The sequence below is a fragment of the Crocuta crocuta genome, unplaced genomic scaffold, assembly GCF_008692635.1.
Source record: "Crocuta crocuta isolate KB4526 unplaced genomic scaffold, BGI_CrCroc_1.0 scaffold243, whole genome shotgun sequence".
Taxonomy (NCBI): domain Eukaryota; kingdom Metazoa; phylum Chordata; class Mammalia; order Carnivora; family Hyaenidae; genus Crocuta; species Crocuta crocuta.
Window position 1 is genome coordinate 3495630 of NW_027529596.1, and position 13988 is coordinate 3509617.

Here is a 13988-nt window from a genome sequence, read left to right on the forward strand (position 1 = left end):
TTGGGTTGGAGCCTTAGATTTCATGGGTTGGGAAAGAGGCCAGGTTTCTGGATTTTAAAATCATCCTAGTGATACAGGTGAGTCAGGGCCATACATTGAGAAAGACTGAAATATAAGATACTTGAGAGACTACAGGTCTCCAAAACTCCATTCTAGCGACTAACAAAGGCATCCAGACTAACTCCTTATTCGAAAGCATGTTGCTTATGTTGCTTATTTCCTATTATAATGGATTTCAAGGCTTTCAAATCTGAGTTTTCTACACAGAGCAATCATCCATCACCCCCACCCTATACACATATACAAATATACACATATATATTTACATACGTATATCATAACCCAATTAATAGAAAAAAGTTCCTCTTAATATGTGCATAAATGATAATGTAAAGACACAATATAATAATGCAGACAGTAATTAGGCAGTTAAAAGCTGAAGAGGCATTGCTATAAAATATCAAATGTGTTTCCCTTTTTCTTTTCATACTGTTGATTACAGGTGGCATAAAGAAAAGACTCAAGCCAGCGGAGGCCCAGGGCATGTAAGGAAGGGGCCAAACCAGAAACCAGTAGATAACACAAGCCATTAGGCAGGAGGTTTCTCGAAAGATACGCTTCACTATTTGGACAGACAAGCAGCAAGATATTTCCAAGCTGGTGGCTCAGTTCATATGTGAAGTTCTTTTTAGTATAACAGGGACCAGTTCTAGAGTTGAGATTAGCAGTAGAGATGCATTTCAAAAATACTAACATAGTCTTGATTTTATTTTGTAGATACCATGTTTAGAAGTATTTAAATTTTCCATTTGGATAACTATATGTGTATTGTATGTAAGCATGATGCAAGTACACATGCAATACACTTAAATGTGTGTGCAATATTCATATACATATATAAATGTACATACGTACATGTCAATATAAGGTTAGGAGAGTAAATCAGGTGTTTTAATTTTTGCTTAAGTCAGGGAAAAGTCAATTATTTAGTGGCTAACTGTTTTTCTCAGCAAGTTTCGTGTCCTGAAATGACAAAATTTGGGACATTTTATAAAGAAGGAGAATGATTTGTGCCTATATATATATATACATATATACATATTCTAAGGATGCCATAAATTCTTTAGTTCTTTTTAACTGATAGTCTTGGATGACTAGTTAGTTCTCACATTATATTGGGTAAATGTGTTTTGTTTTTAGGACATGATTTGTTGTTCTTTGTTTTGGCTAAACTAGTTCATGGTGAATATTTAATTTACAAAATAGATTATAATACCAATACTACCCTTTATACCTGTAGTAATAAAAATATAGTAGAGCTTTTCTTTTTTATTATGAGAGATGTATGAGTGTCCATCATTTCCACAAATTAGGAGGTTACTGCAATTTAGCTGAATCAGTGGAGATTTTTGTTTGTTTTTATTTTGTGTTTAAAATTGTAATTATCCCAGAGCATCTGTAAGTTTGAATGATGATCTGATACTCCTAGTGGGGTGTGATGTTTTATCTCTCTTTCTAGATGCACCTCTGATCTCATGCCAGGGCACGTTAATTTACAAATGATCATCGATCATGATAGCTTTGGGGAAAACATGTCGGAACATTAACATGTTAATTCTGTTCATTACAGGTTTATGGTGGAAGGGATATAAAGTTTCAAAACATGCAGGGGTTATTAGGATTCAGCTTAGATGCACTCTTATTTTGTTTCTCTACCCTTTTATCAAGATCTGCCAACTGAGTGTGCCAGGTTCCTCTCTCTTTCCATTCCAGGCTACAGGGAAATCAAGGGGAAAATAAGAACCTCAAATTTTCCATGGCACTGATGGTTGGGCTTCCGACGCTCTCCAAAGGCCAGTGGAAAGGGCAAACACACAGAGGAGAAACAACCAACTTTGTTTCCCATTTCTCTCAGATGTTGATTCAGAGACGATCCCATGATAAAATATTGAAGAGAAAATGAAATAAGGGCAAAAACAAAATAGACAGAGACAACTTGCTTAGCAGTGATTTGTTCTTTCTTTTCCCGATAAAAATCTGCTCTCTGGTTTCCAGCCCAGCATGTAAGCAGCTTGGAAATACTTATCCCCATCTATCCTCACAAAACTTTTAAAAAACGAACAAAGGAAAAACCAACGGTTTCTTCCTACATCCAGCAGAGAGAATGGAGGCCAGAGGGCAAATCACTGTCCCCAAACTAGAGAGGTTGACAGGCATATAGGAAGAATCAGGACTCACTGGAGCAGAAGCCCAAAAGCAGAAAGCTCCATCTGGGGTAGGAAAGCTAAAACCGCTGACTTATTGCTGGAGGCTCAGTGTGAACAAGCTAGAACATTAAAATCTCCAGGGGATTGGAGACATCACCCATTTGTGAATTTTACCTCCAGGAGCCCTACCAGCTTCCCACAGTGAAGATCTGAGAAAAATTCCCTCATGCTTCCAACCAGAAAAGGGAAACAGCAACCATTTTAAAATACACCCAGAACATTCTGTTCTTTTTAACAAAGCTTTTCTCAGGGGAAACTATGTTACCAGTGCCTAATAAACTGGGGTTATATTCAAGTCTAAACTACCTGGGGGAAGGAAAATACCAATTCCAGCCCAGTCTAGTCTTCCACCTGGGGATAGACAAATAACCAATTTAAGCCCCTTATACCTTTCCTATGTCACTTAAGCAGGTGCAGGGAAGATAATCTCAAACAACCAAGGGGCATCTGTGAAGGTCACAGCTCAGGGGCACACTAAAAGACTGAGACCTAATCATTGGACTGTACAGTGCTTCCCTTCCCGCACTTCACACACAACTCCCTGCATAAAAGAAGAAGCAAATATAAAAAAAAAAAATTGCATGTCTCAGACCTTATGTTAGAAGTATCTAAGGAAACTCAAATACAATCAGGGAGCCAAGAACAAATACACCAGAGGAAATTACAGCCTCTAAAACCTATAGCTACAGCAACAGGGAACACAGTCTAAATCCTAGTTAGATAAACATAATACTTCACATTAAAGGTCTATCTATCTTAGTTGCTTTTATGTAGTACATTATGTTCTACTTTCAACAAAAACTTACAAGGTATAGAAAAGACAAAAAACAACTTGAAGAGACAGAGCAAGCATGAGAAGCTGATTTGGATATAGAAGGGATACAGGAATGATCAGACATGGAATTAAAGATAGCTGTGATTAAAATACTCAGGGATCTAATGGAAAAAGTAGACAACATGCAAGAAAAGATGAGCAATGTAAGCAGAGAGATGGGTACTTTAAGAAAACAATCAAAAGGAAACACAAATAAAAACAGTGATAGAAATGAGGAATGACTTTGGTGGGCTTAGTAATAGACCGAACATGGCTAAGGAAAGAAATCAGTGGGCTTGAAGATGTCATTTTAAACTTCCAAAACTGAGATACAAACAGAAAAAAAAAAAAAAAGAATGAGAGGGGCATCTGGGTGGTTCAGTTGGTTAAGCATCCGACTTCTGATTTCAGTTCAGGTCATGATCTCATGGTCATGAGATTGAGCCCCGTGTCAGTCTCCATGCTGGGTGTGAAGCCTACTTGGGATTCTCTCCCTCCATCTCCTTCTGCCCCTTCCCTGCTCATGTGTGCACATTCACTCACTCACTCTCTCTCAAAAAAAAAAAAAAAAAAAAAAAGAATGAGAAAGAGAGCAGAAGATCCAAGTACTGTGAGACAACTACAAAAGATATAACCTACATGTAATGAGAGTATCAGAAAAGAACAAAGAAAGAACAGGAAAAAATATTTGAAGCAATAATGACCAAGAATTGTCCTGAATTAATAGTAGTCCATGCTATGGGTTTAATTGTTTCTCCTTAAAATTCATATGTTGAAGCTCTAACTCCCAGTAAGTTGAGAATGGGACTGTATTTGGAAATGGACCTTTAGAGAGATAGTTATGAGATCATAAGAGAGAGACACTAATCCAACGTGACTGTTGTCTTTACAAGAAGAAGAAAAATGAAAAAAAAAGACGAAGAAGAGACACAGGGATATGTATGCATAGAAAAAAGACTATGTGAAAACACAGTGGAAAGGTGGCCATCACAAGTCAAGGAGAGAGGTCTCAGGAGAAAACTATCTTGACAGCATCTTGATCATGGACTTCTAGCTTCCAGAACTATGAAAAAACAAACTTCTGTTGTTGATGCTACTTAGTCTGTGGTATTTTGTTGTGGGAGCCCTAGCAAACTAATATAGACATCAAACCACAGATTCAGGTATTCATAGAACATCAAATATGATGAATACCAAACCATCTTCTCTCTCTCTCTCTAATTCTATGTTTATATAACTATATCTATATCTATCTATTATATTCTAAAGATGGAAAACCAAAGATCAAGAGAAAACCTTGAAAGAAAGTGGGCGGAGGCATGGGGGAGGAACACCCATAGAGGACAAAGGATAAGAATTACATCAAATTTCTCACCAGAAACCACATAAGCACAAAGAGAGTGGAATGAGATATTTAATATATTGAAAGAAAAGACCACAGACCTAGAATTCTTTATCCTTCAAAAGTATCCTCCAAAAGTGAAGAAGAAATAGAGACTTTCTCAGACAAATGAAAGTTGAAGGAATATGTTGTCAGTAGACCTGTCTTAGAAGAAATGTTAACGGAACTTCTTCAAAGAAAAGTAAAGTCCTATGCTTGAAACTCAGATCTACATAAAGAAAGGAAGATTTCTAGAGAAGGAATAAATGAACGTAAAACAAAGCATTTTATTTTTAGTGTTCTTAACTGATCTAAATAATCATTTGTTTAAAATAATCATAGCAACAATATATTCAGGGTTATAGCTTATAGTTAACTGAAAGGAATGGCAGCAGAGTTGTGAGGCTGGAGGAAGAAAGTGGGGATATTCTCTTATATGAGGTGCTTATACTACTCATAAAGTGTGTAGTGTTATCTGAAAGTGATCTTAGATTGGTTGTAAATGCATATTTAAAACTCTAGGAAAATCTTTAAACGATTAAAAAGAAGTATAATTGACATACTAAGAGACATGAGAAAATGGAACCATATTAAATGCTCAATTAAAACCAGAGAAGGCAAAAAAAAAAAATAGACGTAAAAAAAGAAAGAAAAGGGGAAATAAATAGGAAATGGTTACAAATAGGATAGATATTAATCCAACTATACTAATAATCACTTTAAATGTAATGGTCGTAATATGTCGATTAAAATACAAAGACTCTCAGAGTGGACAAAAAATGGGGCTTAACTATATGCTGTCTACAAAAACCACATTTTATTTTATTTTTTTTTAAATGTTTTTATTTATTTCTAGGAGAGAGAGAGAGAGACAGCGTGAGCAGGGGAGGGTCAGAGAGAGAGGGAGTCACAGACTGAAACAGGCTCCAGGCTCTGAGCTGGCAGTCAGCACAGAGCCCGACGCGGGGCCCGAACCCACGAACCGCGAGATCATGACCTAAGCGAAAGTCGGACGCTCAACCGACTAAGCCACCCAGGCGCCCCCCAAAAAAAACCACATTTTAAAAATAAAGACACATATAGATTACAAATAAAGGGAAGGATAAAAATTTGCCATGTTAACACTAATAAAAAGAAAGCTAGAGTAGCTAAATTAATTTCAAAGCAGACTTCAGAAAAAATAAAAAGTATTAAGAATAAACAGGGACAGAAGAAAGGGAAAAATAGTGGGGGAGAGAGAGGGAGGCAAACCATGAGAGACTCTTGAATGCCGTGAACAAACTGAGGGCTGATGGGGTGGGGGAGAGGGGAAGGGGGGTGATGGGCATGGAGGAGGGCACTTGTGGGGATGAGCACTGGGTGTTATATGGAAACCAACTTGACTATAAACTATTTAAAAAAAAGAATAAACAGGGACATTTTATATGATGAAGGGGTTCATTCTTCACGAAGATATAAAAATCCATGTTTATTCTCCTAACAACAGAGCATCGAAATGCTTGAGACAAAAACTGAGAGACTTCAAGGAGAAATGGCAGATAAATATTATGATTAAAGATTTCAGTACACATCTATCTGTACTTGAGAGATACCTTGGTGGAAAAATTGGTAAAGATAAGCTGAACAGAAGAGCATCCTCAAATTGACATTTATATCCAACAACAGTAGAATGTACAATCTTCTCAGGCTCCCATGGGACATGCACCAAAACAGACCCTGTCCTCAGCCATAAAATACACTCTAACAAATTTTAAACATAGAAATCTTACAGAGTATGCTTTCAGACAACAGTGAAATTAAACCAGAAATCAGTAACAGAAAGATCACTGGAAAGCCTTCCAATATTTGCAAGTAAACAACACACTTGAAAATAAGATGTTTTCAAATAATTCTCAAGACATTAAAAAAAATACTTTCACTGAAGGACACTAACAATATAAGTTATCATAATCTGTAATGCAGTGAAAGCTGTGCGTAGAGGGAAATTTATAGCATTATGAATACATATATTTTTTAAAAGGATCTAAAACCAATAAATGACACTTGCAAAACAGGCAGTGAAAAAAAAAAAGAAGAGAGCAAATTTAATCCAAAGGAAGAAGAAGAAGAAAAGAAATACTAACAAATTACAGCAGAAATCAATGAACTTGAGAACAGGAAACCAGTAAAGAAGTTCAATAAACCCAAAAGCTAATTATTTGAAGAGATCAGTATTGATAAACCTCTAGCCAAGCTAACCAAGAAAACAAAGAAGTCAAAAATTACTAACACAATAAATGAAAAAAAGGGCTATCACTACTGATACCATGGACTTTGAAAAGATAGTAAAGGAATATTTTTTAATTAATTAATTAAGAGAGAATCCCAAGCAAGCTCCACATTGTCAGCACACAGCCCAATGTGGTCCTTGAACCCACGAACTGTGAGATCATGACCTGAGCCAAAACCAAGAGTCAGACACTCAGCTGACTGAGTCACTCAAATGCCCCCACAAAAAAAGATGGTAGAGGAATATTAAAAACAACTCTAGACTACAAATATGATAACCTATATAAAATACATCAATTTTTTGAAAGACACAGTCTAAGGAAAATCACACAAGGAGAAAAACATAATCTGAATACGCCTATATCTGTTAAATAAGTTGAATCAATAATTGAAAATCTACCAAAACAGAACCATTTGAAAGACAATTAATGAAACCCATCACATCAACACACTAAAAAATAAAAATCATATTATTATATCAACAAACGCAGAGGAAGAATTTGACAAAAGCTAGCACCCAGTTGTCAAAACAAAACAAAATAACTCTCAACAAATCAGGAATAGAGAGAAACTTCCTCTACTTAGTAAAAAACATCTACAAAAACCCTATGGCTAACAGCATAATAAATGGTTAGAAACTAGATACTTTCCTGTTAAGGTGAGGAACATAGCAAAGTTGTCCCTTTTCACCACTTGTATTCAATATCTTCTAGTAAGTTCTAGCTAATTCAGTAAGACAGGAAAAATAAATTAAATGTATAGTTTGGACAGGAAGAAAGAAACTGTCTTTGTTCACAAATGACATGTTTATCTATGCAGAAAATCTAAAAAGAACAACCAAAAGACTCTTAGAACTATTGATTATAACAAGTTTGCATGACAAAAAGTTGTTTTTTAATATACCAATAATGAACAATTGGAATTAGAAATGAAATAGGCAGTACCATTAACATTAGCATACAAATGTAAATTGTGCGCTAAAAAAAGAAAATACTTTTTCTTTCAAGAAATTTAATGAAATGAGAACCAGATTTTTTCAATAATATACTTCATTTGACTAATGTTCCAATGTATTACTATTTTGACATTTAAAAATAAGAATTATTTTTTGACATTTATTTTATTGTTTAGTAAATTAATATTGTTTGTTGGTATTATAAATTAAGGTTGTTTATTATTTTATTGTTTAGTTTTGACATTTATTTTATTGTTTAATTAAAATACAGTGACACACAATATTACATTCGTTTCAAGTATACAAAACAATGATTTAACAAGTTTATACCTTATGCTACATTCACCACAAGTGTGGACACTGTCTATTAGAATGGCTAAAATTCAAAATACTATAGCACTAAATACTGGTGAGGATGTGGAACAGTAGCTCTCATTCATTTCTGGTCAGGATGCAAAATGGTAGAGCCACTCTAGAAAATTATTTGGCCATGTCTTACAAAGCTAAGCATAATCTTACCATATAATCCAGTCATTGTCCCAAAGACTTATCCAAATGAGCAGAACACTAATGCCCCACAAAAACCTGCATACTAATGTTTTCAGCAGCTTTATTCATAGTTACCAAATGTGGAAGCAGCCAAGATGTTCTTCAGTTGGCAAATGGACAAAACAACTGTGGTATATTCATAAAATGGAATATTATTCCGTTATAAAAAGGCAATGAGCTATCCCATCATGCAAAGACATGGAAGAACTTAGACACGTTATTAAGTGGAAGAAGCCAATCTGAAACTCTCCCTACTATATGATTCCAATTCTATGACATTCTGGGAAAGGGAAAATTATGGGGACAGGAAAAAGAGCAAGTGGTTACCCAGGGCTCAGGAGGGAAAGGGAAGGATGACTAACTAGAGCATAGGGACTTTTTAGTAATAAATAGTAATAAAACTATTCTGTAGGACACAGCAATGCTGGATACATGTCATTATACCTTTGTCAAAGCCCATAGAATATACAATACAAAGTCTAAACTCTAATGCAAACTATAGGCTTTTCTTAATTATAATGTATCAGTATTGGTTCATCAATAGCAACAAATGTACCACTCTAATGTAAAGTATTAATAACAGAGAAGAGTATGAGTAGGTTCAAGGTGATTTATGGGATTATACATTCTGTTCAGCTTTTTTGTTTTTTTGGCATACGTAAAACCACTCCAAAAACTAGAAATTAAAAAAATAATAATAACTGGCTCCAAAAATAGACATACGAGGATAGATACATCAAAAGTGGATGATAAAGACTTTGGGAGTTGTATGGAAGACTATGAAGGAGAACTGCAGAGGCTCTAAAATTAAAGCCCTCATGAAATAAACAACATCTAAATTAAGTGCCAGAAAGACTGAAACTGGAGCATCCCAGTTTCCCCTCTGCAGTTTCATTAACTAGATGGACTCATCGGAAAGCTTTGCAATGTTTTAGGGCAAGAAATAAATGCCTACTTTTAGAATAGTGAAGTTCTTTCATTTTCCCCAGCTTCTTGAATTCTCCATTTTTTAACATTCTATATCACAGAATTATCACTGTATCAATATACAATGATTTAAGGCACTGTTACTTTGTCAGCCACTCAAGATTTAGGATGCAGTTCTGAAGGCATTTATGCTATTTGGTTTTATTTCTGCATTTACTTTAAATTGGCTTATTGGGTATTTGATCTCTTAAATTCATCAGAAGTACCTTGTCATCCCTCCCAAAACACACAACCTTTTTTTAAAAAAATTAATGTTTTATTTATTTTTGAGAGAGAGAGAGAGGAATATGAAGCAGGCTCCAGGCACTGAGGTGTCAGCACAGAGCCTGATATGGGGCTCAAACTCAAGAACTGTGAGATCATTACCTGAGCTGNGAAACACACAACCTTTTTTTAAAAAAATTAATGTTTTATTTATTTTGAGAGAGAGAGAGAGGAATATGAAGCAGGCTCCAGGCACTGAGGTGTCAGCACAGAGCCTGATATGGGGCTCAAACTCAAGAACTGTGAGATCATTACCTGAGCTGAAGTCAGACACTCAACCAAATGAGCCACTCAGTTGCCCCAAATGCAGAACTTTTGATTTGGCAATCTGTATACAAATGTAACTGACCAACTTAAAATCTGTTCCTGAAGGAAAAATTACTATTTATTTCAAAGCTGTTATGACGATTTTTGTCAGCATTTGATATTAGTTGTTGTGACTGGCCAACTAGAACACTTTCTTCTTGTTGGGCTCTTATTATTTCTATGAAAAGTGTCTGAATTCTCTATATCCTTTTAATATTGTTTTAGCATGGTTTTGAGAAGTGGAACTTAGTGTTGTCTAGCTCTTTGGGGCCAGTAAGTACATTATGTCTTCATAGGCCTGACAGTCTTCACATCATCCTAGAGAAAAGACACCTTTGGCTGAATTTTTTCTGAGGCTCAAATCATCATCCTACAATCTAATGCAAAGTTCTCAATAATTTCTACCGTTAAAAAGCCCTTATCTTGAGAACACATATGTCTGTCTGCAACTGTCATGGGTCAGTCTCAGCTGCATTGCCACTTGCATGACACAAGGCAGGTACTTGTGTGGGGGCAGAAGTTAAGGGTTTCCCCAAACTCAGCAATCAATCACTAAAAACAATATTTTAATGCAGTATTAGAAAAATAAAAATTAATGCAAAACATCTTGATAAACAGGTCTTTGATTTGAGTGAGTGAGTTGCACACAGTCAGCTCCTGTCTGTATGGGAAATTTCTATTTCTTGGGGTGCTAGTCCTATCTGAACATTGGGGATTCCACCCTCAAGAGGGGCTTGTTTAAGGAAATTCAATGTGTGCTCACTGACAGGAAGCTCAGTGTGCACCGTGTGTGCCCGAGAGAGCAGCAGAAGGCCTGCCATGGCTTCTGTTTCAGTGTACAACTCTGCTCCTGTGTCTACTGGTTAGCACAGTTCTCTCTCTCTCTTTTTTTTTTTTTATGTTTTATTTATTTCTAGGAGGGAGAGAGAGAGAGACAGCGTGAGCAGGGGAGGGTCAGAGAGAGGGAGTCGCAGACTGAAACAGGCTCCAGGCTCTGAGCTGGCAGTCAGCACAGAGCCCGACGCGGGACTTGAACCCACGAACCGCGAGATCATGACCTAAGCGAAAGTCGTACGCTTAACCGACTAAGCCACCCAGGTGCCCCAGCACAGTTCTCTTGAGCTTCCTCCTGCCTTGTCCTCCAGCCCTCACTGCAAGTCCTTTGTGATAGATCATTCTCGATGCACATACATCTGGGGAAGTCCATTCTCAACCCGCATTTATTTATTTATTTATTTACAAATAGTTTATTGTCAAATTAGTTTCCACATAACACCCAGTGCTCATCCCCACAAGTGTCCTCCTCCATGCCCATCCCCCTTCCCCCCCACATCCATCAGTCCTCAGTTTTTGTCAGCATTCAAGAGTCTCTCATGGTTTGCCTCTCTCCCTCTCCCCCACCATTTCCCCCCTTCTTCTCCCCCTTGCATTTAAATTGGCTGGGAGTGGAACGTTTCTTGTTCTTGGATGGAGAATACCAGAAATATCACCTAACTTGACTGTCAGAGAACGGTGTCCATAGATGCGTCGCCATACTGACTTGTCTTAAGCACTAAACACAATCACCGTATTCTGCTTTTCTACAACACCAAGGTGAATATGGAAAAGAGTTTCTCCACATAAACTCACCTGTAAAGGTTTATCTTCTGCGGAACCTACTTGGTAAGTTCAAATTGGTGATGGAAACCAGAGATTGGAATGCCAATATACAGTGAAGGAAAACATTATTTAAACCTGCTGTAAGCACTACACTCTGGTCTGCCCCAAGTTGTCTTAGAAAAGGCAGCCTAAGTAATCACGGTGTTTTGGCTTTGCGGCCCAACCACATCAGACATCAATATCCTCTTTATAAACAGGGGCCCACATTTCATAACAGTATTTTTTAAGTGCATACTGGTAGGAAATTCAAAGCTGGATGATTTGTATTGCTGCTATGATTCACTTGTGCCGAAGAAGAAACATCATAGAAGACCCTGCATCATGATCGCCTGCCGGAGTGGTACAGCGTCTGAGATCACGATTATTTACTTCCTCTCTTTTTTTTAACCTCTTATTGAATAACTATCTTTCCTCCACTTGTATATAATCCAAGCAAGCTAGACACAAACAGGTATGTGTCTATTCAGGAGGGAAAACTAGATATAATAATTAAAAGCTACGTCTATGGTTAGTTAACACGTTACAGGCATTCCAGCTTTGGGTAGAAAATAGAAGGTGACCCTCCCTCAAATGGAGTTAACATGAAACTGAATTACATTAATCATTTTGAGACGACTGGCTCCGAGGGATGTTCTATAAATGATTTGCTGTGTAGACCATGCCATTTCCTCAGGCTTTCCACTGGAACATCAATCTACTGCGAAATGAAGCATGAGCTGTCATTGTGAACACTAACATATTTGTGAAAAACACAAAAGATGCATCTAGAGAGGACACTGAGAATGAGGGTTTGCTTTTCTGCAAGGAAGAGAGGTGATATATCCGCTAGGCAATAACGACAATGAGCACAAAGTAATTTCGATTTATTGAATATGAGAGGAGCAGTGCCAGTTTCCTTAGGCAGATTACTTTTGATGATTCCAGCAACTTTAGGAAGTCAGTATTATTATTTCTCCTTGAAAAGTGGGCAGACTGGGACTCTGACATATTACATGCCTCACCCAAAGTCACTTAGTTGGTGTGTGGTGTGACAGCATCAGAAATCAGATCTGTCAGCCTCCAGCTCGCGGGGCTTTCTCCACGAACTCCTTCTCAGCTGTGCAAGTCTTTCCGCCACCAGAATTTCATACTTTTTGGTGAGACAACTACCAGACAGCATCCCAGGTTGGACAAAACCTCCAGATGAAGCACAGACCCACAAAGAAGTAGCTGTTTTTTTTAAAACAACTTCTTTCTCTAAGGGCCTCAGTTTTGAAGAATGTGTGCCCTGAATGAATAAATCAGCACTCTCACTACTAAAAAGGAATAATCTATCCTCTCTATTAATATATAAGTATTCCAGTTTTTAGATGGTTTCCCATGTTACTTTGAACCTTTGATTGGCATCTTGGATGAACTACTAAATTCAAGTTTCTGAAGTGAGAGAAATGAAAGATCGCTCCGTTGGATTTTTCAACAGCCTTCTTACAGCCTTCTTACAAAGAGGTCTCTTCAAGAGCAATGCCAAAGAAAGCCAGACTGCTACAAAGCTTCTCACTGCCTTTGCATATGCTGGCCCTCTGCCTCAAATGTGCTTTCTGCATTGTCTCCTGACAAATTTCCCCTCCTCCTTTAAAACCCAACTCAACTGGCTCTCAGTTCTTCTGTGAAATCACTCTGCAATTCCCTGAGTAAAGTCAATCTCTTGTTTATTTTAAACCAGTACATAATTTTGCACACATCACTCTTAGATTCACTCAGCACTCTATAGGAACTCCTTCTGTATAATTCTCTCTTCGCATCTAGCCTCTGGGTTACCCAACTTTTTTGATGAAGTCAGAGTCACCTTGTTCCCCCAGCATCTACGACAGTACTCAGTGTAAGAAAAAAATCCTCAATAAATATCGGTAGAAATGATACTTTAAAACCATGCAGTCTTATCTTCCTGTAGTCGTCAGGAAGATGTGAAGAGATGGGTACTTTTTTGAGGTCTACATTCTTGAAGAGCTTACCTAAAATCACCGTTGTTGAACCAAGTTCACTCTAAGTTCACTAAACTTGATTTATTACAATTAAACTTCCTGTTATAGGTTTTCTTTTGCTTGCCCTCTCCGTATTTAATATACCTTCTGCTTATAGGATCATAGGATACCTGAAATAATAGTGACAAAAATGGAGCCCCAGAGAGTCAAGGGACTTACCACAAATGACTTAGCTAAGTGGGAGAGGAAAGTGGAACTCTGAGTCTCTGAGCCCCTTTGTTACTCTGTGTAGTGGACCAAGGGCCTACGGAAAAGTAACAATAACTCTTTAAAGCTTGTTTATAGCTTTTTAACTTATTCAGAAGGAACATTTTTTAATAGTTGTGTGGGGCATCATACCATGGAAAAAGTTGCCACCAGGTTTGTGTCTTTCCCAACAAAGCCATTCACAAACTCAGTGTTGGCAATATCGATCCCAAGTTGGGATTGTGGTTTTCTTTTCTCAATTACCAAGCAATAAAATGCAAGCACGTGTTCATCCATACATACTGGCTGTCAATAAAAAAATAATAAAATG

At 37.2% G+C, this 13988-nt stretch overlaps 1 protein-coding gene across 2 annotated transcripts in view; it reads right to left on the reverse strand.

The window, feature by feature from the left end:
- RGS7 (regulator of G protein signaling 7) overlaps positions 1–13988 on the reverse strand; it is a 509116-nt gene that overhangs the window by 106226 nt on the left and 388902 nt on the right. The gene's annotated exons all lie outside the window — the stretch shown is intronic.